The sequence below is a fragment of the Neofelis nebulosa genome, chromosome 9 (assembly GCF_028018385.1).
Source record: "Neofelis nebulosa isolate mNeoNeb1 chromosome 9, mNeoNeb1.pri, whole genome shotgun sequence".
Lineage (NCBI taxonomy): Eukaryota > Metazoa > Chordata > Mammalia > Carnivora > Felidae > Neofelis > Neofelis nebulosa.
Window position 1 is genome coordinate 43610758 of NC_080790.1, and position 26890 is coordinate 43637647.

The 26890-nt window shown below is 36.1% G+C and overlaps 1 pseudogene; it reads right to left on the reverse strand.

Annotated features, from left to right (window-relative positions):
* Positions 1–13004: 13004 nt before the first annotated feature.
* Positions 13005–25257, reverse strand: LOC131486307 (serine/threonine-protein kinase 35-like; annotated as a pseudogene).
* Between the last annotated feature and the right edge of the window lie 1633 nt (positions 25258–26890).

The window sequence follows — 26890 nt, forward strand, 5'->3', positions numbered from 1 at the left end:
TATTTCAGGAGAAAAATTTAGTGATTCATCACTTACTTATAACACCCAGTCCTCATCCCAACAGATGCCCTTCTTAATGCCCATTTAGCCCAACCCTCAGCTTGTTCTCTGTAGTTAAAAGTCTCTCATGGTTTGTCTCCCTCTGTTCTTATTTTTCCTTCCCTTCCGCTATGTTCAGCTGTTTTGTTTCTTAAATTCCACATATGAATGAAATTATATGATACTTTTCTCTGACTTATTTCACTTAGCATAATACACTCTAGTTCCATCCATGCTGTTGCAAATGGCAAGATTTCATTCTTTCCGTTTGCTGACTAGTATGCCACTGTATATGTATTTATACTACATCCTCATCCATTCATCAGTTGATGGACATTTGGACTCTTTCCATACTTTGGCTATTATTGATAGTGCTCCTATAAACATTGGGGTGCATGTGCCCCTTCGAATCAGCATTTGTTCATACTTTGGATAAATACCCAGTAGTGCAATTACTGGGTCATAGGGTAGTTCTATTTTTAACATTTTGAGGAACCTCCATACTGTTTTCCAGAGTGGTTGCACCAGTCTGCATTCTTAACAGTGCAACGGGGTTCCTCTTTCTCTGCATCCTTGCCAACGTCTGCTGTTTCCTGAGTTGTTCATTTTAGCCATTCTGACAGGTGTGAGGTGGTATCTCATTGTGGTTTTCATTATATTTCCCTGATGATGAGTAATGTTGAGCATTTTTTCATGTGTCTGTCAGCCATCTGGATATTTTCTTTGGAAAACTGTCTATTCATGTCTTCTGCCCATTTCTTCACCCTGTATCTGATATGTCATTTGTAAATATCATCTCCCATTCCATAGGTTGCCTTTTAGTTTTCGTGACTGTTTCCTTCAATGCGCAGAAGCTTTTTACCTTGATGAGGTCTTGATAGTTCATTTTTGCTTTTGTTTCCCTTGCCTCCAGAGACAGGTCTTTCATCCATTTTGGTTTTTTTTTCTTTTTTCTTAATTTTTTATTTATTTTTGAGAGACAGAGACAGAGCACAAATGGGGGAAGGCAGAGAGAGAACAGGAGACACAGAATCCAAAGCAGGCTTGAGGCTCTGAGCTGTCAGCACAGAGCCCAATGTGGGCCTTGAACTCATAAACTGTGAGATCATGACCTGAGCTGAAGTTGGATAGTTAATGGACTAAGCCACGCAGGTGCCCCTAGGTCTTTCATCCATTTTGAATTATTATTGTGTATGGTGTTATTTTCTTATCGTATTTTCTTATTTATTTTTTTTATTTTTCTTTAAATTTTTAAATTTTTAAAATTTTTTAACTTTTTTTTTTCTTTTCTTTCTCTCTCTTTTTTTTTTTTTTCCTTTTCTATCAGGCTTCTCTCAAGAAGCAGACCCAAACACACCTAGGATCTAGCTTCCTTTAACTGATTTTTGTTTTGTTTTTAATTTTTTTTAAATTTTAATTTTGTATTTTATTTTATTTTTTTTCTTCCTCCAAAATAACAAGATGGAGGAATTTACCCCAAAAGAAAGAAATGACAAAATGACAGCCAGGGATTTAATCAACACAGACATAAGTAAGATGTCTGAACTAGAATTTAAAACCATGTTTAAAAGAATATTAGCTGGGGTTGAAAAAGCACAGAAGACACTAGAGAATCCCTTTCTGCAGAGTTAAAAGACCTAAAATCTATTAAGGCCAAAATTAAAAATTTTAATTTTTTAAAAAAATAAACCAAGATGCAATCTCAAATGGCTGCCATGATGGTGAGGATGGACAAAGCAGATCAGCGAATCAGTGATACGGAGGATAAAATTATGGAAAATAATGAAACTGAAAAAAAAGAGGGTAACAATACAAGTCATCACAATACAAGACTGACAGAACTCAGCGACTTATTAAAGAGGAATAACATTTGTATCATAGAAGTCACAGAAGATGAACAGGGAGAAAAAGGGGCAGAAGGTTTATGTGAGCAAATTCTAGTGGAAAACTTCCCTTTCACTTTCTCTTTAAAAGACATTTGTTGGGTACAAAATTTATAGGTTTAGAGGTTGTTTTTTGTTTCCTTCTCTAATATGTTGTTTCACACTCTTTTCACTTCCTTTTTTATTTTGAGAGTTTTCATTTTATATTTAAATAGAATGGACTTATTTCCAGTCTGACATACAAAAAACCTTAAAAACGTCAATTCTACCCTAACAAAAAAAAAGGCTTAAAAACTGAAAATCAATAACTCTTCTAGAGATCCATCAGAGAATTGGGGTCATAATGATGAAGTTTTGGGGGTGAATGTGGGGTCCAGAGCTGGTGGCCAGGAAAGACTTCTTGAAGACACCTTTGGTGCCAAAAGGTGATTTTTTAAAGCATGGGGACAGGACCCATGGGCAGAAAGAGCTGCACTGGGTTTGTGAAGAGTGGCTCATTATATACTATGGGGTTGGGGCAGGGCGGAGGTGAAGTCAAAAGGGAAGTTTCCAAAGAAATTTTCATACGCTAAAGACTCACAGATTATGGGAGGCACAGATTATTGTCAAGCTAAGATTGTCTTTCTCTCTAGTAAAGCATTAACATTAAGACCTTAGGGAGTTCTCAGAGAAAGTTTTATTCTGCTTGCCTCAAGTATCTGTCAATTGGCTGCAGGTTATAAGGAAATTTAACTTTACCTATCATTTCCTTCTCGCCTTTGTTTCCCATATCACTATGGAGGGAAGGGTCATGTTGGGATTTCAGGAAACTGCATCTATATGTTTCTGGAGATTAGGTTATTGATAAGATTGCCTTTTTAATGTAATTTACTAACATATTTTTAACTGATGGAGACTCTTATCAGTTTAACCCTTTGTTTTCTGTCCCTTCCTTTGTCCTTGGGCAGCCTTGAATGCCTGAGTAATATCACATATATCCCATGGGGTGGGCTGGTGTGGGGTGGGGTGCAAACATGTGTGTGCTAGGAGCCAGCATCAAGTAGGAATACCTAAAGGATAGTTGACTGCTGGAGATTGAATATGGGCTAGTTTGAGAAACAAAAACTCCTGGAATTCTTGCCTTGGGGGCCTCCCCACACCTCAATGAGTTTTTCCTCCAGGAGCTCCACCAGATTCTCACTATAAACTTTAGAGAAAAATTACTTCCTGCTTCCAGAAGGAAGATACAAAAAGAAGTCATTGTGAAACAAGCCTTCAGCTTTCTTTACTCCTCATTGAATGCTTGCTCTCAAGAGAAACTATTTTTTAATACCTAACCAATGGGGTGTGGGGGGAAATACCCAATTCTAGCCCCTTCTAGTAATCCTGTCTCATCTAAGGTGTGAAATAGAAAGCTGACAAGCACCTAGGTCACAGCACAGGTGAAGAGACTCCTTAAAACATGATATTTAATCACAGGATTATAGAATGCTTCCTCACCCCCAACATCTTACTATCACAATAGGGTTCCTGTATAATAACAGGAGACTACATGTGAATTGAATTGCAAGGCTCAGACCCCATTTAAGGAGTTCTTAGGGAAACCCAAGACAGCAGAGGAAATAAAAACTAGGTCACCAGAGGAAATTTTAGCCTCTGACGTCTACTACCACAGCAAACAACAAACAGTTTAACTCCCAGCCAGATAAACATAAAACCATACAATAAAGGCCTATTTACTTTGTTTCCTTTACATTATATATCATGTCTGGCTTTCAACAACAACAAAAACATTACAAGTCATACAAAAAGAACCAGAGCCAGCTAGGACCAATATTTTCAAATTATCAGACCAAAAACTTAAAACAACACTAACGTGATAAAGGCTCTCCTGAAAAAAAAAAAAAGTGGATATATTTTGTAAGAGATGGGTAATGTAAGCAGAGAGATGGAAACTAGAAGAATATCATAAGGAACTGTTAGAAATTAAACCAATAAAAACAATAAAAACATTGTAACAAAAATAAAGAATGTGTTTCATGGGGTCATCAGTAGTTTGGATACTGACATGAAAAGAATCAATGATTTTGAGTATGTAACAACATAAACTTCCCAAAGTGAAATGCAGAAAAAAAAATAGCTAAGAATTCTGAAGCAATTATAAAAGGTGTAATACACACATAATGGGAATATAGAAAGATGAAATAAGAAATATTTGAGGTAATAGCAGCTGTGAACTTTCTAAAATTTTTGGTAGGCACAAAACTAGGAATCACAGAGAACACCAAGCTAGAAAACTACAAACAAACAAACAAACACTGAATCTAGGCACTGCCTAGTCAAACTTCAGAATACCAAAGACAAAGAGGAAAAATTAGGAGAAGCCATGTTGGGTGGGAGAAATGCCGTAAGTGAAATGTGTAACAAGAATTTTATAAGGTATGGGGGAGAGAAATTTGGAATATTCAAGCTATAAGGTATTTGAATTAACCATGAAGTTGTATCCTATTATTCAAAAGTAGATTCAGATTAGTTGTTAATATTGCAAACTATAAGAAAACCACTAAAAATAAAAAAAATAAGGTATGATCAATATCCTAGGAGAGGTAAGAAAATTAAATCACATAAAATGCTCAATTAAAACCAAAATGAAAAACAAAACAAAACACCAAAAGCAAAAACCAAAACCAAAAAAGACAAGGGCAATAAATAGAAAATAGTGACAGATATGGAGATATTGTAGATGTTAAAGCAACTCCATCAAAAATCATTTTAAAGGTAAATGGTCTTAAACTATACATAAACTATCGAGTGGGTTAAATAAGAATCCAAAGCATATGTTGTCTATAAGAAACACATTTTAATTATAAACAAAGATAGATTTAAAGGGATAGAAAATATACTATACTAACACCAACTAAAAGAAATTAGAACTAGTTATTTTAGTCTCAGACATACAAAGATTTTAATGCAAGGGAAATTATCAGATACAAGGAGGGCATCATATAAAGGAGGTAATTCTTCAAGCAGGCATACTATTGTTAATGGCTACACACCCAACATCTGTACATCAAAATAAGTGAGTAAAACCTGATATAACTGAAAGGAGAAAGAGACCAATTCACTTCTATAGTTGAAGAATTTAAGCACTAATATCAGTAATTGATATATCTAGCAGACAGAAAATCATTATAATTGAAGTGTTCAGTACCATCAATTAACTGAATCTAATTGACATTTATAAAATACTTCATCTAATAACACCAAAATATATATTCTTCTTAAGCTCACAAAGAACATTCCCCAAGATGGACTGCATCCTGGCTCATAAAACACATCTTATAAAATTTAATGGAATAAAAATCACATAAAGTACATTCTCACATGACAACAGAATTAAAGTAGGTATCTATAACAGAAAGAAGCTAGAAAATCCCAAAACATTTCAATGTTTGGATATTTAAAAAACATAGTTTGAGTAGTAACATGGGTAAAAGAAGAAGTAGCAAGGAAATTACAAAAACTATTTGGAACTAAATGAAAATGAAAATATAACTTCAAATTCTATGTGATGTAGCAAAAGTTGTGTTTAGAGAGAAATTTATGTTAAATACATATGTTATAGAAGATGAAAATATAAAATTAATAGTCTAAGCCTCAATATTAAGAAATTTGAAAATGTTGAGCAAACTGAATCCTAGAAAAGATCAATAGAATTGATAAAACTTTACAGGAAAAAAAAAAACTAAAGTAACCAAACTAAACAGGAAAAAAAAAAAAAAAGACAATGACAACAACAACAACAGGAGTTGTTAATATTAGAATGAAATTGGGGCCAACACAACTGATCTCATGGTCATTAAAATGATAATAAAGAAATACTATGAACAACTCCCTACCCCCGAATTTGATAAATTAGATTAAATAAACCAATTCCTTGAGATATAGGATCTACCAAAAGGGACACAAGGAGAAATAATTCAGATAGGCTTATATATTACAGAAACTGAAGCAACAAATAATAATCTTCCCAAAACAGAAAATGCCAGTCCCAATGGTTTCACTGTGAATTCTATGAAACACTTAAAAAAATAATACCAATTCTCCTACAGTCTCATTCAGAAAATAGAAGTAGAGTGAATACTTAATAACATGTTCCATGAGGTCAGTATTACTTTAACATCAAAACCAAAAAAAAAACATTCTTAGGGAGAAAAATTACAGACCTATATTTCTCATGAATGGAGATGTAAACATCCTCAATAAAATATTAGCAACTGCATCCAACAATGTGTGGAAACATTATGCAATATGTCCAAATGTGATTCATTCACAGTATATACAAGGCTGATTTTAAACATTCATAAATCCATTAATGCAACCCATCATACCAATAAGTTAAATAGACAAACTAAAAGCACAACTTATCAAAAATAATTGGTAAGTTGTTCTTCATGAAAATTAAAAGTTTCTGCTCCTCAAAAGAACTTATGAGAAGAAAAAGACTATCTACAAACAGGGAAATAATATTTCCAAATACATATCTGGTAAACAAGTTGTACTCAAAATATGCAAGGCTCTTTATACTCAGCAATAAGAAAACACTTAAAACAATGGACAACAGAACTGAACAGACATCTCACCAAAAAAGCAAAAAAAAAGACAAATGAGCATATTAAAATGTGTTCAATATCATATGTAATTAGGGAAATGCAAATTGAAGTATCACTAAGATACCACCACATACCTATTAGCTAAAATTCAAAAAAACTGACAACACCACATGGTGGTGATGGGGAGCAATGGGAACACTCATTCATTGCTGGTGGGAATGCCAAAACGTACTGTAGTTTGGCAGTTTCTTATAAAGCTAAATAGTGCATTAAAATATGATCCCCAAATCACACTCCTAAGTATTTATCCAAATAAGTTAAAAACCTTTGTCCACACAAATATCTATACATGAATGTTTATAGTAGCTTTGTTCATAATTGGCAAAACTTGGAAACAACTAAGACCTCTTTAAACAGATGAATGGATAAACAAACTATGGTATGCCCATACAATGGAGCATTTTCAGTGATAAAAAAGAAATGAACTCTAAAGCTTAGAAAATATATGAATGATCCTTAAATGCAGAAACCAACATGGGAGGTGATAAACCTTATGATCCCAACTATATGACGTTGTGAAAAAGGCAAAACTGAAGTTCAGTGGTGTCCAGGGTTTCAGAACAAGGAGCACAGAGATGAATACCTGGAGCAAAGGACATTTTTAGGGCCATGACACTATTTTGTATTATGTCATGATGGTAGACAAATAATATTATTCATTTATCAAAAGCCGCAGAACTTTACAACACAAAGAATAAACTTTAATGTAAGCAATGTACTTTAGTTAATAATAATATATTAATATTGGCTTATCAATTGTAACAAAGGTATCTATCACACTATTACAAAATGTTAATAATAATGGAGAAATTGTTGTGGGGGGACGTGAGGAGAAGCTGTATATGCCAACTCTATTTTTGTACATGTTAATAGAAACCTCAATTGCTCTTCAAAAAGCCTATTAAAAACTTAAAAAAGAAAAATGTGTTTTAGAATAAACTTATTGACCACAACAGATGAATAATCACAACAGAAAATCACTTACCAATAATCACAACAGATCACAATTACTACCTTATGTTGCAGAAATATTTTTTAATATTTTTAAGAGCTGCCTAAATCGATTTTATGCATAAATTGATTATCTTCAGATCAATTTTTGTATGACTTTGTTTGCGTAGCCTGAAGGATAACGTTTACAAAAGAAGAATGAAACTTCCTGTTGCTTAGGCATGTTATCACTGCACCATACTCACCCCTGCTTCCAGCTTCAATTTCCATACTGTCACCAATTTTGTCTGCTCTATCATATACATACCTAATAACTGGTAGTTACCTAGCCATCATTCCTTCCCATTTCCACTAGGAGTTCTATTATGGTGATGAATTCATGAAATACTGTAACAAGTTTTAACAAGAAGAAGGTAAAATAGTACTGGAAACTAGGATTTGATGAATTTTCAAAATCTACTTGATTTGAAATTTTTAGTTTGCCTGCTCTTTAAACTCCTTCAAGAATTTATAATTAGAAACTCTGTAAGACGAAACAAAATACTACAAATTATCCATCCAACAGTTGTCAAGAAGATACCAAAAGAAGAATATTTAAAGACTGATTTGCCTCTTCCAGTAAGAAAATACATATTTTGAATACACTTCCAATGCATCATTTAGGCTTGAGAGATGGTGATGTCATTTATTACTCTCTGGAAGGAACTTGGAGTCTACATTTTCCGATAGCATAATTGGCATGATCCAACATGTCTGCTGCTATATAAATGAACTGAATTTGCTAGAAGTGGTCCTTTAATGCACATTAACCCCTCCTAGGCCTTGTTCTTGCAACTGAAGTAGCTATTGGTTGACACTGTATATACATGCACACAAATGGCTCATTCCATAGATGGGTAACTGAGAGTTCAGAACACTTGGCATGTTGTATAGTGCTATATTAAAATAAATATAATTTATCTCCATATGTTTATACACTAAATGTAAGCAACTAAAATGATAACAATGACTATTATGTATTGCATCCTATGTTTTAAATATTTTGTTTGCAGTTGAATATACTGGCATACTTACTTAACAGTCACAAAAACTCCACAGGGTAGATCACTACAGGATTTGTGAATTTGAACTCTATGGCTTATGTAGGTTAACCTCCAAAGTCCCACAGGAAATACTAAACAGGGAGCAAGAATCTGAGGTTATTTGCCTCATAGTGTTCACAACCGCTACTATAATCAATGTGAGAACATCTGATTGGAAGAAGGATATTAAAAATAAACACATAATTTTCATATTATCATATTGCCCATTTTCACATTATTTTAAATAATGCTATGTAATAAAAACTCCACAAAATTGAGTAATAAACCATAATAATCATTTTACTTGTGTATCTATGGGTCTGCTGAAGTATGGCGGATTTAAACAGCTCAACTGTGCTAGGTTTTAAGCTGCATCTTGGATCAGGATCTGCTTTATGTAACTTGTATCCTCATTAGACCAACCCTCACTTGAAGCAAATTCATATGGTGAAATGCAGGAAAAAGAAAGCACAGCAGACAGCCATTTTAAACTTCCTGCTTGCTCTCAATTCCACTGGCTAAAGTAAGTTACTGGCAAAACCCAGCATCAATGGCAAAGGAAAGTACCTTCTATTGTGGTCAACCAAGAGGTGATGAACATTTCTAATCACGCGCGCGCGCACACACACACACACACACCCCACCATCACCAAATCTCATATATTGCATATGGATGCCATTTCTTTCCTAATCCAAGATTTCATGACTCTACTCACCCAATCTCCTACTGTATTTATGGCATTTAGTTGGGGTCTTTGAGTTTGAAAGTCCAGTTCCAATAAATCATAATTATAATTTGTTTTCAAAGAAAGAACGTATACCACTTGCTGAGCTTAACTGCCCATCTATACATTTGAAGGAGAAACAAGTTGATATCCCTGGAGAGATAAGACTCTAATGACTTCAGTCTTATAACTTAAAAAAGAAAAAAAAAGAAGAAAAGGAAAGAAGTGGAGTTGAGGATAGATTCACCTTAAAGTAGAGTAATTATTTAAAGTCAGAATACATGCTGTGATATTTTTCACCATTTAGATATCAAACCTGTTTGCTCTCACATTTTACAAAGGAGCATCACCGTATATGTTAATCGAATAGAGTATATAAAATTTGAGAACCTGATCATTTATCTTGCAGGATATTGGCTTTTCAGTGTCATACTATCTTTTCAGTGCCATACTAGGTACAGGGTTATTCAAACCAAAAGGTGGGATAGGGCCTTATCCATTTATGGCCTTTAAGAACTGACTTTATTGAGAGAGAGAGGGAGACTGAGTGTGTGGAGAGAGAACGTGCACAGGGGAGGGGGGAGAGAGGGAGAATCTTTTTTACTTTTTAATGTTTATTTATTTTTGAGAGAGAGAGAGAGAGAGAGAGAGCGAGCGAGCATGAGTGGGGAGGGGCAGAGAGAGACAGGGAGACACAGAATCCAAAGGAAGCTCCAGGCTCTGAGCTGTCAGCACAGAGCCCGATGTGGGGCTTGAACTCACAAATCGTGAGATCACGACCTGAGCCAAAGTAAGGCACTTAACCTACTGAGCCACTCAGGTGCCCCCTGAGAGAGAGAGAATCTTAAGCAGGCTCCCGACTTGGGGCTCAATCTCATCACCAATCATGACTTGAGCTGAAATCAAGAGTCTTGTGCTTAATTGACTGAGCCACCCAGGTGCCTCCAAAATTGACTTTTAAATTAATATATTATGTCTGTCTGTGTTCTTAACCCCCAAATCCAGGAACACAAGAGTAATTTGAGGAGGATACATACTCAGGGTCACAGCATGATAAGCAATCTCTTTGTTAAAGAAATATTTGTTTCATAAAATCAATGAATGGTTTTAAAAGTCACATAGCAAACAATTTTCTCTTATGCAAGTGAGAATCAATTTAGAAAGGCTGCCTGTGCCTTCTCCACCACCACATGTTCAGCCTGACAAATTTATTTCTTAGTACTCAAAACAAACATTCTAGAAAATTCTGAGATTATCAGACAAGTTCTCCTCATTTTGCAGTGCTATCTGGATACAGATTTCAAAGGAGCACCATTTCTTCAAAACAGCTATACCTGGAAAACAGAAAGCTGGGATTGAGCTGGAATCCCTGGAATGCTCTAGTTTTAATGCGTAGTGGGATTTGATCATAATTCCAAACAATTGAAGGCAGGGAAGAGAAAGGAAACCTTTCTAGAACCTCAGAATTCAGTTCAAGTGTAGTCATTTTTCAACTACATGATATGGCATAGATTCAATCCATGATTTTTTTTTCCTTTTTTGTTCAAGACAAGGAAGGTATTAAGGACACTTGTCATTGGATCTGTCATTCTCAGACTGCCCAAGACTAAAGTAAAAAATGGAGAATGTTGGAGTAAAATTATTATAATGATGAAGACAGGACAGATTTTTGCTTATACAGTCTGAAAACTTCCATTCTGGGAAAGGAAATATCAAAATGTACACAATTATGAAGGAGATTAAGAGTATGGACAGAGCATCATTAAAGTCTGAAAAAGGTTTTAAGGAGTCAGAGAAAGTTATGCATGTCTCTTAATGCTTAAAATATAAGATTTTACCAACAAACAGCTGTTATATACTTTAAATTTATCATAAAGGCAGTTTAAGCTGATATAGCAAACTAGTAAGAATAGCTTTCATTGATTTGAAGCTATTGGTTTGCACAGTTTGGAGCCTGTTTGAGATTTTCTCTCTCCCTCTCTCTGTGCCCCTCCCCCACTCATCCCCCCCCCCAAATAAACTTTAAAAAAAGATTAAAAAATACCTTAGAGAGTGAATCTTAAATGTTCTATGGTAAAACAAAAGGTAATTATATGAGATGATGGAGGTGTTAACTAACTTTGCTGTGTAACTTTCACAAATTTCTTGTGTATCAAATCATGATGTATACTTTAAATTTATACAAGGTTATATGCCAATTATATCTCTTTACAGTTAGAAAAAAAGAGGTTTCTGGGTCCCTGTAAAGGGTGAATCAACTAAAAATATTTCTATGGATTTTGTACTGACTCAAGGAATATTAGGGTATGAGATCATCTTCTAGAAAGCTAGGCCCTAAATATTTATATAAGCCACTTCAGTTTGGCCCAAAGAAAATGATTTTCCTGAACAAACAACACTGCATTATATATAAAGGTCACAGTGGCAAGCTGAATTCCATCTTTCCTAAAAATGTGCCCAATCTCTGATGTCCTAGAGTCTCTCAATACAGTCCTAGTCCCCATGCCAAAGATGTAAATTACTACACACCTACATGCACAGACACACTAAGATGAGGCTTGAAATGGAATGAAATTGTTATATGAGAAATTGCTTCATTTTCCTTCTTGGATAATCCTTATCTAGAATGTACACTTTTGAGCTAGATGGCATTTGTCCATGCTGCCCAGACATCCATTAAGTTGAACCAAAGTAGTCTCTGATTAATGTTTAAAAGGTAGCCCCACAATAAGAGTAGGTTCCAGATAAGACCTGTTCATCTTTCTAACGATAACTACCGAGAACCTCCTTTCCTCCTTTAAATATATTCCTCCCATCATTACTTTCACACTGTGAAATGGGTTTTTCTCCAAAAGATACTTCCTTGCTATGGAATTAACTTCCTTTTTATAGCATTTCCTATCAGGTCTTTTTCTTTTTTAATTTTTTTTTCCAGATTCCACTGAAACAATAGGATTGGTAGAATGTTTGTGTGTATATAACAAAAAGAGGCTATAGAGAGCTCCCTGAAATGTGAAGGAAACAATCCAGAGAGCTATACAACTTAAGGGGAAAAAAATGTCTTTTTCCATTTCAAGAGGAAAATAATTCCTGATCATGTTTTTAATTTTTTTTTTTTTCCTGAGAGAGAGAGAGAGGAAGAGAGAGAGAGAGAGAGCTTGAGCAGGGGAGAGGCAAAGAGAGAGAGGGAGACACAGAATCTGAAGCAGGCTCCAGGCTCTGAGCTGTCAGCACGGAGCCCAATGTGCAGCTCACAAACCGCAAGATCCTGACCTGAGCCGAAGTCGGAACCCTTAACCGAGTAACCTAGGCGCCCCTAATTCCTGACATTTTAACTTAAAAGTTGTTCTTCAAGTCAAATGAACTAACCAGGATTTATTATTATTTTTCTTGCAGAGTCTACAGTAATCATTAATTGAAGATGAAATGTTTCTATGAAACTTAAGAGTCACCTCAAATGCCACCCCTACACAGAAAATGCTTCAGAAGACCTTCCAATTCATAGTTAAATTATCCCACATATCTCAAGGAAATTTAGAGGGAAACTCTGATAACAAACACTTAGTTCTTTCCAGCCCTGCGTCTCTCCCCAGCTCCACCCGGCCCACTCCAGGGCCCAGGATGAAATATCCAGTGCTGGAAAGGTGTGTGCAGAACAAAAAGTACACTCACCTAGTTTAAAAACATTCCAGATGCTTGTCCTGAATTTTGAGCAGCACACGTGACCTGGTCCAGTCTGGTTTCAAGTTCAAAGACATCCGGCCTGTCCTGTGGGTTAGCGGCTAACATACCTTTTCAAAAGCTATTTGATTCCCTCAGACATTCAAGTCCTATGTTGTGAAAGATGTGCAACTCCATCTTTGGGTTTTCAAGTGGCAATTCACCAACAAGGTCTATCTCGGTCCCTTGTTTGATACAGGTTCTCAAGAGCTCCTTCTTGGTCTCAGAGGCATTGAAAGTGATTCTTTGCCCAGGTGTTAATGCCCAGAATAAAGACGTCGGCCTTGGCTGTCTAGCGCCTGTTCCAGAGTTCAGGAGCCCTGTAGAAGTCTGAGCCGTAGGCTGAGGACAGGTGGAATTCATGTACATTCACCTTATTGTTGTTTTGATCGCCCTCTTTGCCTCGCGGGAGCCAGCCAGTACAGACCTTATGTGGTCCAAAACCGGCTACCTTATGGATGGGGAGTGCCAGGCGTCTCCATGATGACGATGTTACCTGGCTTTAGGTTACTGGGCACGATATGGATTTTGTGCCGGAATGCAGTGGTGCTTGTGCCCCGTAGCATGAAGCTTTATGTTGGCACTGGTCTCCACCTTCATAGAGCTCCATGTCGAACCACGGATAATAAGGCTCCTCAGCAAAACCTACCGCCCTTCCTCTTTGGAGCCAGGGCCCCACCAGGTGCAGGTAAAGCTGCGCGCTCCGGTTGCCACAGCTCATGCGCAGGTCCGGCCGCTCGTGCGGCAGGACGCATGCTCGTGCTGCGCGCTTCACTCCTCCAGCTGCGCTGAGTTCTGGGGCGGCTTGAGGCCAGTTAGGCTCCACGTTCTCGCGGCGTCGCGGTGCACGTGCGTGACCCCACGGGGACCCGGCTGCCTTCGGCTGTGGCTGCCCAGCCACATCTCCCAGCAGGAGCTGTAGCGCCGCTGTGCGGACCCACCCCCCTAATGCTCTGCTGCGCCAGGTAGGCCTCCGCAAGGCCCCAGCCGCCACCGGTGAAAAGGTTCACGAAAAATGTGATATATTAAAGGTAAAGAATTTTGTTTTAAAATTCACCCTTCCTTAGTCATAGCTTTCATGACAGTGGGAACGTAATTTTAATATGAATTAGAAACTATGAGTTATAGCTCTGCAAAGATTATGAAAATCATTGTTTCCATTTGCCTCTATCTAGGTCCTATTGTAGCATGAAGAATCCCACCTGCCTCATTCCTTCCTACTTGAACAGATGGATCATAAAAGTATGGGCTCACCAAGGAACATTTAGTCTCATCCCATTACACCTGCTGGCCGAGGGAGAGATACAAAACAGCCACTATCCAATTCATATACTTATAACCGTCCAAGAGAATGGTTCTGCAGGCCTTACTGGCCAGCTGGGTTTGTCCTTGGCTTGTTCCCAATAATATAATAGTAAATTACAGTAATTGCAGTCCATTCCATATCACATGTATGCAGGCCTTAGGAACTGTGTTACCTCTATGAGTAGGAAAAGAGAATGGATCCCTACTATGTAAAATGTGAGGATTTTTTTTTTAATACTGAGTTTGATTTAGTGGTCAAGAAATGGGTCTTGTTCAAAAGATCATAAATCCATACTATCTGTGAGATAGACATACCCATTTTCAGGGATCCTGTGCAATTTACCCTAAGGAACATCCTATGTATGTGAACATATGTATTGATAAGCATGTTTATGAAATTTGCCATTTGCCACAGATAACAAATGGTTGGAATAACCAAAATTTGTGTTGATGAGGGACTGGATAAAAAAAACTATGGTATGTGTATACGGTGTAGGTAGGTATGCATCAATAATGAGGAGTAAAATTGAAGTTATTGACATGTAAATTTGTTCATGATATATATTTGACTGAAAAGGAATATTGCAGAAATGTGTCTACTATAATCTAATTATATATATTCTTGAAAGACTGCAGTTGTATATAGGTTGATATCTAGAATTCACCAAAATGTTAATGATAATGAAATTTTGGTGACTTTTGTTTTCTTGTATGTGTTTTCCAATATATTATTTACATTAGTTAAGTATACATCACATTTACCAAAAATGATAAATTTCATTTTAAAATAAGTCAAACTATCTGTCTTCTATATAAAGAACACGAGCATTTTAATTTCTTCATTGAACATTTTCAAGTGCCTGATTGGTTATAGAGGCCACTTTCCTTGTTATTCCTGAAATCAGTCATGGAACAATACAATTGAATATAATACAATAAATTATGTGAAATACAATGAAAATAAATCTCTAGAAACACGATCACACATTAAGATGTCATGGAAATATTCAGTTGCTGTATAAAGTATCTATAATCTTACTCTCAGTTTCTATATTTATGTGGTTACTAACTGTGACATTCAGCTTTTGTTTCAGCACAGGTCTGCAGATCACATGTGAGTGCTACACTCTAGAAAATATGGTAGTTACTAAGGAATCAAAGCATGGTGTTAAAAAAGACCATTTAATTAATGAAAATAGACCAATCTATGATGAGGTTAAAAATAAATCATAAAACCTGAATGGATTAAGTAACAAAGCATTCTCTCTCAGTCATTCAGAGTCCATTGTGGGTCAGGCTATGATTCTCTGTCTTAAAAGCTTGTACCACTTGGAACACTTGGCTTCTGTATCCTTGCGACAGGGGAAAAAAGAGATGAAGAGGGAATACTGGTTCTTTGACTATGAGGAATGCAGACCATTATTGTTCTCATTCTGTTAACCAGAGTTAGTCATGTGGTGGCAAACTAAGTACGGAAAAGAGAGACGTGTTACTTTCTTTCAGAAACAACTGGCAAGAGCTGGTTACATGGACACCACTGCAAGAAGACTGGGCATGGAGGAAGAGCATGTGTTGTTTGGTAAGCAGCATATGGGTATATGTATATTCTATGACATTCAACTAATTCAAGCCAGCTCTCAATAATTAGTCACTGTTTGGGTATTTTTGCCTTTTCTTTCTTTTTTTTTTTTTTTCAATATATGAAATTTATTGTCAAATTGGTTTCCACATAACACCCAGTGCTCATCCCAAAAGGTGCCCTCCTCAATACCCTATTTTTGCCTTTTCAATTGCTTTTATGCTTAGAATGGTTGAATGACATTTGTAAAATTCCTAATTTATCCTTTACCTTTTACCCTTGCAACTTCATGTATCTATCAACAACCAGTTCAGCCATTTTCCCTAAATTACTCAATCCTATAAGGGGGAAAAAAGTCAGGCAAAACTATTAACAGTTGTTGGAAAGAGAAATAATAGACAAATTTGTCAAGCTAAAAACATGAATAGACTTAGCCTCATATTACTTTCCTTAGGTTTCCAATGATAAAAAGGGAAACAGTGACATAAATAACTTATTCTCCTTTTCCATTGAGAGGGGGTTATCATTCTGTTTGTCTAACATGGCCTAGAAAACAATTATAGGGTACTTACTTGTCAGGAAGCCCCTTAATCTGAGTCAGGTTGTACATGGGATTTAATCTTTGGAGAATACTCAAGAGTATCTAAAAGAACAGGTAAAGAATGTATATTTGAAGTATCCAGGGAGGAGAAGAGAGAGCCAATCATCTCAGTTGAACTAGACTTTTACCAATGTAAAGACTGGAGGAGGGACCAGGTGATGTCTTCAGACAACTATTAGCCCAGGAGTGTAACAATCAAAGCTGTGTGTTTGGTATGGATTGCAGTCATCACACAGGCATGTCCTTTACCTAAAATATCCATAGTTCACCAGGAAATACAATATGAGTTCAAATACAAAGGTGAGCTAATGTAGGAAAGTGGTACCTGAAGGTGTAAATGTGACAGCAGTTCACATGGAACTTGTCAAGAGCTTACAAAAGTGTGTTTTAGCTTGTAATCTTCCACTTATCAAAATTCTGTCTGAGGTGCCTTCCATCTGTCTTGGCAGGTATGTGGATAAAATGATCAGTTCTCTATTAGCAGATGTTTCACTTCTTGGATGTTTGTTTATGGGGAGAATTAATGTAGCATACAACTTGCAATTAGTTTTTATACTGTTAATGGCAGGTTCCCATAAAATGTCTTGCATTGAAATATGGAAGGTAATGGCATTAATAAGGTATACAGATGCTCAGACTTAGATCTGAAAAAGAAAGCCAAACCAACATAGTTTGTTCATAAAAAACAACAAAAAAATTGAGTAATTTGATAGGATTACTAGAAAGTTTGCAATTGGCTGCCCGTTTAGTAACTTGAGTATTAAAGAGTTATTCATGGCCAAAGTCCTTGATGACTTTAATTAAATTATGGGTGAGTTATATTCAGTTACAATGAGGGTTTTAGTTCACCATCTATTGGAAAACTGCTCTGGACTTGATTTTGAAAGGTAAACATATGAGTAAAGAAAGTCCCTGCCCTCCAGCAGGCTGGCTATAGAACTGATTCCTATGTATTCTGGTATATTAGAAATACCCAGAAACATTTTCAGAGATGGAAATTTCCAGGACCCTCCTATCATAACTTCTTATGTCAGGTGTAAGTCATTAACTCTTGAGTTAGGTCCAGGTATCTGCATTTTTTAAAACTTCCCATATCTGAGGTAACTAGTCAGCTAACTAAAAACTGAGCATCCCTATTAATCCAGTTCCTTTTGTGTTCTTTGAATGCAGTATTTTCACCATTTGAAATACTTCGCTCTGTATTTCCAGTTTTCTATAGAATAATACAACATGAGAAACAAAACAACTTGTGTAACATTTCTCCCTGAGACTTCTTAGTTGATAACCTTTAAAAATGACTATTGCTAATCATTTTCTCATTCTCTGATGATAGAAAGGCAGTATGAAAATAATTACCTCTTTCTATGGATATCCCTATTTTTTATATTTTGTATAGTGGGAACCATACAATATATGGCCTTGTTTGTCCAGCTTCTTCCACTGTGCATGATTTTTTAAAGGTTCTTCATGTTGTAGCATGAGTCATTGTTTTCTTTTTTTTTTAATGTTTATTTTTTTCTGAGAGAGAGAGAGAGAGAGAGAGAGAGACAGAGACAGAGAGAGACCATGTGCAAGCGGGAAGTGGTAGAGAAAGAGGGAGAGAGAATCCCAAGCAGGCTCCACACTATCAACACAGGGCCAGATGTGGAGCGCAAACTCACGAACCGTGAGATCATGACCTGAGCTGAAACCAAGAGTCAGACACTTAACCAACTGAGCCACCTAGGCACCCTATTCTTTTTCTGAATAGCTGAATAATATTCCATTACATGGATATGCCGAATTTTGTTTAGCCCTTTAGCACTTGATGAAGTTTGGGGTGTTTCTACATTTTGGCTACATTAAGTAATGCCCTTATGAATATTCATGTACAAGTTTTTTGTTTGTTTGTTTGGTTTTTCTTGTTTGTTTTATGTGTGTGTGTTGTGGCATATCTTTACAAATCTCAGCTATGTACCTGGGAATAGATTTGCTAGATCATGTGGTAACTCTGTTTAATCTTTTGAGGAATTATCAGACTATTTTCTAAAATGGATCTTATTCTAAAATGGATGACATCTAAAATGGATGTCAATTTCTCTACATCCAAGATATATTATTGTTTGCCTTTTGATAATAGCTCTCCTAGTGTGTGAAATGGTACTACATTATGGTTTTGATTTATATTTCCCTAATAACTAATGGCATTAAGCATTTTCATGTGCTGACTTGCCATGTACATCTTTTGTGGAGAAATAGCTATTCAAATCCATTTTTAAATTTTTTAATGTTTATTTATTTTTGAGCAAGAGAGAGAGAGAGAGAGAAAGAGAGAGAGACAGAGCACAAGTGGGGAAGAGGCAGAGAGAAAGAGACACAGAATCTGAGCTGTCAGCACAGAGCCTGGTGCGAGGCTCAAACTCACAGGCCCTGAGATCGTGACCTGAGCCGAAGTTGGATGCCTAACCGACTGAGCCACCCAGGTGCCCCTCAAATCCATTTTAATTGGGTTACTTATTTTTTATCATTGAGTTATGATACTTTTTTATATATTGTGTCAGAGCCTTATCAGACATATGATTTGCAAATATTTCTTTGATTCTTGGAGTTGTCTTTTCACTTTTCTCAGATTGTCTTTTGAAGAACAAAAGGTTTTAATTTTGATGATGTCCAATTTATGTTTGTTTTTTTCATGTCATATTTAAGAAGCAATTGTGTAGTCCAAATTTTTGAAGATATATATGTATTCTTCCAAAAGTTTCATAGTTTTGGGGTTCCTGGGTGGCTCAGTCTATTAAGCATTCCACTTCAGCTCAGGTCATGATCTTGCAGTCCATGAGTTTGAGCCCCGCATCAAGCTCTGTGCTGACAGCTCAGAGACTGGAGCCTGCTTCAAATTCTGTGTCTTCCTCTCTTTCTGCCCCCTCCCTGCTTGCACTCTTTCTCTCTCCCCTCAAAGTAAATAAAAAATTTAAAAAATTCAGAAGTTTTATAGTTTTATCTCTTAAATGTAGCTCTTTGATCCATTTTTATTTAAATTTTGTGTGTATTGTGAGGTTGGGATCTAACTTTGTTCTTTTGCATGGGGATATCTAGTGACCCCATCACCATTTGCTATAAAAACTATTTTTCCCCCATTAAATTATATCTTAGTCTGTTTGGGAAGCTATAAAAATATCATAGGGTGGTTTATGAACATCAAAACTTCATTATGTTGCTGGAGGCTGGGAGGTCCAAGATGAATGTGTTAGCAGATTCACTGTTTGATGACAGTCTACTTTTTGGTTAATAGACTGCCATTGTCCCTGGAACCTCATATGGTAGAAAGGACAAGGAAGCTCTCTGGGGTGTCTATTATAAGGGGACTACTTCCATTCACGAGGTCTGTGCCTTGGTGGTCTAACCACCTCCCAAAAGCCACACTTCCAAATACTATCACCTTGGGGATTAAGTTTCAATATATAAATTTTATGGGAATACAAACATTCAGTGTGCAGTAAATTATTTTGAAAACCTTGTCAGACATAAACTGAACAAAATTTATGAATGTATTTCTGGACTTTCAATTTTGTTCCATTGGTCTATATGTCTGTCCCTATGCTAGTATCACACTGTTTTGATTACTGTAGTTTTTTAGTAAGTTTTGGAATTGGGAAGTATGAATCCTCCAATTTTCTTCTTTCCAAGATTGTTTTGACTTTTCTAGATACTTTTTTTTTTGCATCTGTATGAATTTTAGGATATACTTATAAATTTCTTCAAAAAGGCAGCTGGGATTTTGATAGAACTGCCCTGAATGCATGAATCAACTTAGGTAATACATTATCCTAAAAATTAAAGCTTTCAATCCATGAATACAGGATGTTTTTCCATTAGACCTTCATTTTCTTTTAGTGATATTTTATATTATTCAGTGTACAGGTATTACACTTTTTGGTTAAATGTATACGTAAGCATTTTATTCTTTTTGATACTATTGTGCATGGAATTTGTTTCTTAATTTCATTTTTGGATTGTTCGTTGCTAGTGTATGGGAAAAAAAAAAAAAACAACTCTGAAGGTGGGAGATTATCTCTTTAAAGGCCCTATCCAAATGCAGTTGCATTCTAAAGTACTGAAGGAATATTAACAAAATTTTAATACATTTTTGTGCCTGTTGATTAATAAAGACTTGTAGGTTTTAGTTACTGGAGCATAATCTAGGGAATTCCAAATGATGTATTTCACTCAATAACAATATTTTATCCATAAATCTATGCAAAAGAAAAAACAATGAGCAAAAACCACTTATGTCCCTGCTCTAATGGATCTTAAATTTTAGTATGTAGGGGGTGATAAGTGCTAAACAGAGAAAGAACTCAGAACAAGTGGATGATGGGTAAAATGTTTTTTTGTGAACTAATCTGAGATTATAAACTCTTTGGGAATCTAATCTATATAATCCATGTAATTTAATAACATGTATGGTATTATAATAAAGCAATTCATATAAAGGTAATTAAAAACTAACTGAAAAAACATTTTAAACGGGTGTTTACATTGTTTCCTTTTGTTATATATTTTGGAAAAATACATTGTATATCCTTTTATAATTTTGTCCAGTGGTAAAGCTGAGATCTTAATTAAATTAAGATCATAAAGCTATTTAGGGAGAAAAGTTAGGCCCATAAAATGATTCCTGTTTATAGATGTTGTGTATTTTTCTCTGCCTTTCCTTTGCATTTTTGCTTGAATGACTCAAATTTCAGCTTTAAAACAGTATGGTTGGGGTGCCTGGGTGGCTCAGTTGGTTGAGCATCTGACTTCGGCTCAGGTCACCATCATGGTTCATGAGTTCGAACCCTGCATTGAGCTCTGTGCTGATAGCTCAGAGCTTGGAGCCTACTTCAGATTCTGTGTCTACCTCTCTCTCTGCCCCACACCTGCTAGCATTCTGTCTCTCTCTCCCTCTCAAAAATGAATAAAGGTTTAAAAAATAATTTAAAAAATAAAAAAATAAAACAGTATGATTTGATTCATGCCTTAAGACTCCAGAGGCTAGGTAAACTCTTCTGTCCATAGGGAACTGCATTTTCCACATTCCTTGCTTGATTAAACATATAACTGAGTGTTCTCTTTCTTAAATATTTATTTTCTGTTATGTGATGAAGAACCTAATGTGTCTACTATACATATATATGTATATGTACATATATATACATATATATATATAATCTAATAGATGGATATTAACTTTTTGAAGTATAATTTAAAAAGCCCTGAATTGATGAGATTTCACTTTTTAAATCTTGAAAAGTTAAGACATTGATAGAATTCAACAGTTTATAATAGCAATGAACTTGAAAACATGAAAATTAAACTAGATATTGACCTTTTTCTGTTTGTGTCTATGGAATTGACTATTTTTCCTTGCTTCTACCCAAAGATATAATTATGGGATTAGTTATAATCCTATTAATATATTTGGATACTCTTTATGAAATTAATAGGTTCTTTCTCTATAGGAGTGGTATTAAATTACATGTTTTCCAGAGAAGATTTTGCTCTTACCTTTGGACATCTTCTATACTATAAATACCAGCTGATAGGACAATAGCCTGGTACAATATTGATTCAAAGAGGTCAGCATAATAAAAGGAGTAAGTAGTCAATAATATTTCATAAAAGAGATAAAAGTAAATGAAAAGGCAGGTTTTCTGGATATTTGACCTTGCATTAGGAACTTTATATGTAGAATATGAGAGTATTATTGTAGAAGTCAGGAAACAAAAATTATAATAGCCAAATATAAAAATTCCAAATTACTAGCCTTGAGGTAGTCCCCCAACTCCCCCTGCCCCACCTCAAAAGAACAAACATTATTAAATTAAGAGAAATTGGGGGAAGAGAGAGAGAGTGAGAGAAATTGGTATTTCCTGGCATCAAAAGATAAAATCTAATTTTGAAGAGACACAGAAGAACTGAATAAAGACCCCTTACTGTTTTGATACTTGAAATAGTTTATAAATTAAAGTGTGGTGCTTTCATTTAAGTTCGATAGATTATATCTTACTATTCTAGAATAGGTTTATTTTCTTCCCTAGAATTTCTCCAAGTTTAAATTAAAGCAACTAAGATGCTGGCCATCATCACCTCATCATATTCTCTACTTCTAGTGTCTTCCAGAAAGCTTGCAGAGAAGTTTGTTGGCCTTGGGTTCCCCCTTTCAGTATCCCTGGAACTTTCTTGGAAAAGAAGTATCAACAAACTTCTGAGGTCTGTGAAAGACATGTTAGCCCAGAGGTTGTGAAGCTACATTTGGAGACTGATTGATGAGTTCTATCATTTTTATCCCTATCATTTTCTTGAGCATTAAGGAAAGAAAGAAAGAAAGAAAGAAAGAAAGAAAGAAAGAAAGAAAGAAAGAAAGAAAGAAAGAAAGAAAAAGAAAGAAAGAAAAAGAAAGAAAGAAAGAAAGAAAGAAAGAAAGAAAGAAAGTCAGAAAGAAACACATTTTTAATGTGAAGAATCTTTCCAGAAATTGACATAGCATTATAGTTTGACAAATATCTTCCCTTATATTAATACAGATAGATTAAACAATCTAAAATCCAATTTATTTTGATATATAGGTATGTACATATATTTGATTATTTCAGTGTTTGTGGGCACTTGACTCACCCCCAAAATTGTAGACTACAGAGAGGTTCTAGAGATTCATACTCTCAAATATTCTGCAGTTATCTCAGGTAGTCAAATAAGTCAAAACTCAAATAGGTGGTCCTAACAACACCTTGATCCTCAATGGCTTTATATATAAAATGGGAATGATAACCTCATTACTTAAAATACACACTAATGGTATCAGTCTCATAGAAATGATGTCATGAGTTTTATTACTTTCACCCTTCCCTAAATTAAACTATCTTAGTTTATGGAACCAGTTATATCTTATGGGTATATCCAGCTCATCTGTTTTCTTTTAGTTACTAAAACCTAGTAACTAACCATATTTTTTCATTCACTTAAGTAGCTAATCTTCCTTTCCTTGTGACCCTTGTCCCACAGATTAGTTGAGACAGTTATATTTCCCAATCAAAAACATTTTATTTCTTCTATTTAAAAAAAATATATAGGGGGCGCCTGGGTGGCTCAGTCGGTTGGGCGTCCAACTTCAGCTCAGGTCACGGTCTCGCGGTCCGTGAGTTCGAGCCCCGTGTCGGGCTCTGGGCTGATGGCTCAGAGCCTGGAGCCTGTTTCCGATTCTGTGTCTCCCTCTCTCTCTGCCCCTCCCTCATTCATGCTATGTCTCTCTCTGTCTCAAAAATAAATAAACGTTAAAAAAAATTAAAAAAATATTTCAGTGTAATAATTTAGCCTTATACATTTCCAAATATTTAATTATATTTAATAAAATTATAGATATTGAAACCCCTATTTTTTATAATAAATAGCTTAAATAAAATCTTATAGAAGATTCAGTGTATTTAGAACATTTACTCATCCCTGAGTTCTGTCCTTTTTTTAAATCCCCTTCATGGAACCTGGGTATATACAGGGACTTTTAACATTTTGTGCTTGTGAATAGAAGAGGCTCTTACTTGAATGCAGTGTTTTGTGAATCTTCATTGTTACCTGTTGCATATGGACTAATTAGTTGAGAGCCCTCTCTCAAAGGTGATAGTCGAGGTAACATTGCAAGGTGAAGTGCTGGAACCTTTGCCAGAGTACTTGGTCTGAGCACTTGCTCATGTTTGCTGTGCCACTGAAGGAGTTCAGAACATGTCACCCCAAAAATATGTCACTTTGGCATTTTCATTATTTTAAAACAAAGGCACTTAAGAATAGTACCTGTGAAAAGGAAATTCTGATCCTCCATCTTCCTGAAAGCAGCAGATAAAATTCCCACATGAAAGGTATGCCCCTGGGCGTCTGGGTGGTCGGTTGGCTAAGTGCCAGACTTCAGATCAGGTCATGATTTTGCAGTTTGTGAGTTCGAGCCTTGCATCAGGCTCTGCTGCCAATGCAGAGGGAGCCTGTCTCCCTCACTCTACTCCTCCAGCCTCTCTCTGTCTCTCAAAAAGAAATAAACATTAAAAAAAATTAAAGAAAAAAAAAAGAAAGAAAGGTATGCCCCCCCCCCCCCCCCCCCCCCCCCCCGTAGCAAGAGAATAGAAGAGGTTCTTGGGACCAAGAAATCTACACACAAAAACATTGTTACTCTCATCCTTATTTTCCTATTTGCATTTTCATCATTTACTTCTGTAGCCCAAACCCCTTTGTCTTATCAGTTCTTTAAAATGTATTGTTTCTTTTCCCAAAGGTATAAAAGCTTCCTTCTTTGGTCACTTATGGTTTTCATTCTCTTGTGAAAACTCCCATGTACGTGGAAAAATTCTATATACTTTGTATGCTTTTTTCCTATTAACCTGTCTTTTATGAATTTAAGTCTTAGGACCAGCCAGAGACCCAAAGAGGGTAGAGTAGAATTTTTTTTTCCCCTACACAATAGGCACCCTGGCCTCTGGGGCCAGAAGCTAAGCCTTATGCAGGGCACTCATTAAAGCAAGCTGCAACTCCTGGGGCCCAGCCCTCCATAGATCTCTGAGAAGCCAGGAAAAAGGCGTTTGACTAATCTATGCAGACATTTCATTCCTAGGGGATTCACCACTGCTCCTCAACTCTTTAGAAGTAATTACTTGCAGGATTTCTTGTAAGACTTGAGTGCTTTGGTCTGCAGGGATCTGACTTCCCACAGCCATCTGGATCTTCCTATCCCCTTTCCCACCATGTAAGGGAAAAAGGGAGAGGAGGACATATCCCATTATATATGCCAGCCCCCCTTTCTTCTTACCTCAGAATCTCTGACCTCAAAAGGCAGATTCTTAATACACTCCAGGTCCTTTCGTGGGTCTTCTCCCTTCTGGCAGACACAAACACCGAGGCCAAATATGGCCTGGTTTTTGTGACATTAAGTAGATTGCAAGTTAAGTATTCTCTCTCTTACCATAAAGGGCTGACATAAAAAAAGAAATACACACAACTATCATTTACCTAAAAGCAGTCAAAGAAGTCAATTTAATAGTAACCTCTTTGCTATGCAGGAAATTTCCATCTTCTGCCCAGGCTGATACCTCAGCCTTGGAGTAGAAGGCTCTGAGAGAACATGACATAATTCAGTTGTGAAATGAAGAGCAATGTTTAGAGTCACAGTGTTTTGTTTTGTTTTGTTTTTTAATACTGAACAATTTTGTGCATATGAAAAATAATCTTAATTCACTTAATTTTTATGGATATAAAACTAAGAAAATAATATTTGAGAAAGAAAATAATATTTGAAATTATTCTTATCACCAAATATTCAAGTGTACTAGATGTGTATGATGTATGTGATAGCATAGCTTTAATGGAAAAAGAAATAAGACTAGAGGTATATGACCTGTGTTCTCGGTTTGTTTCTGCTTTGCAGTCATCTTTAAGGCCAGATATCTGTTAACTCTAATAGTTGATGATTCTATATAGAACTTTTTAAAAAGTTTTAATAAGACTTTATGTAAAAGAGTTGCTTTTCTTCCATTTGTCAGCAAGACTTTTCTCCCTAATTCCACTTTTGCATGTAGCATAATAACTGCCTATGGCAACAAATTGGCAGCTCTATCTGATTTACTTGCACTTTACCTTTTATGATATGACCATGTAAACACTGAAACATGGGGCTGTTTCCACATGCCAATCTGGAGTTCCTCTCTGTCAGGAGATCATAGAAAGTCAGGTTAGTAAGGAACTAAATAGTGAATGTTGACTCCTCAGGATGCAGGGAACAGAATAATGTATGCACTTTGTATGCTGCAGTGAGACAGCAATTTTGTTTGTCCCCACTCATGTTCCATTGACTTTTTTCATGAAATGATTGAAACCCAGAAATACGTTCTTAATCGGTATGTAAGCAGATGTTAACAAAGCAAAAGAATATGCTGCCTGACATTGATCATTAGCTAGAAAGACAACACAGTTATCCTAGCACATTGTTCTCAGTGATTAAATCTGTATCTTCATCAATTGGCATGCTGTATTTTTGGAATAGATTCAGTTGTACTGGTACATGTCACATAAGAAGGGTAAACTCATTTCTCTGACCTCTGAAACTGCAGGACACTGTTGCCTAGTATGGAAAGGACCATATCTTGATAGAAAAGCATGATGGTGGATATGTGGAATATCATCATCTGTCAAAAGCTATTGGAACTTGGGGCACCTGGGTGACTCAGTCACTTAAGCTTCTGACTTCGCTCAGGTCATAATCTTGTGGTTCGTGGGTTCAAGCCCCACACTGGGCTCTGTGCTGACAGCCCAGAACCTGGAGCCTGATTCAGATTCTGTGTCTCCCTCTCTCTG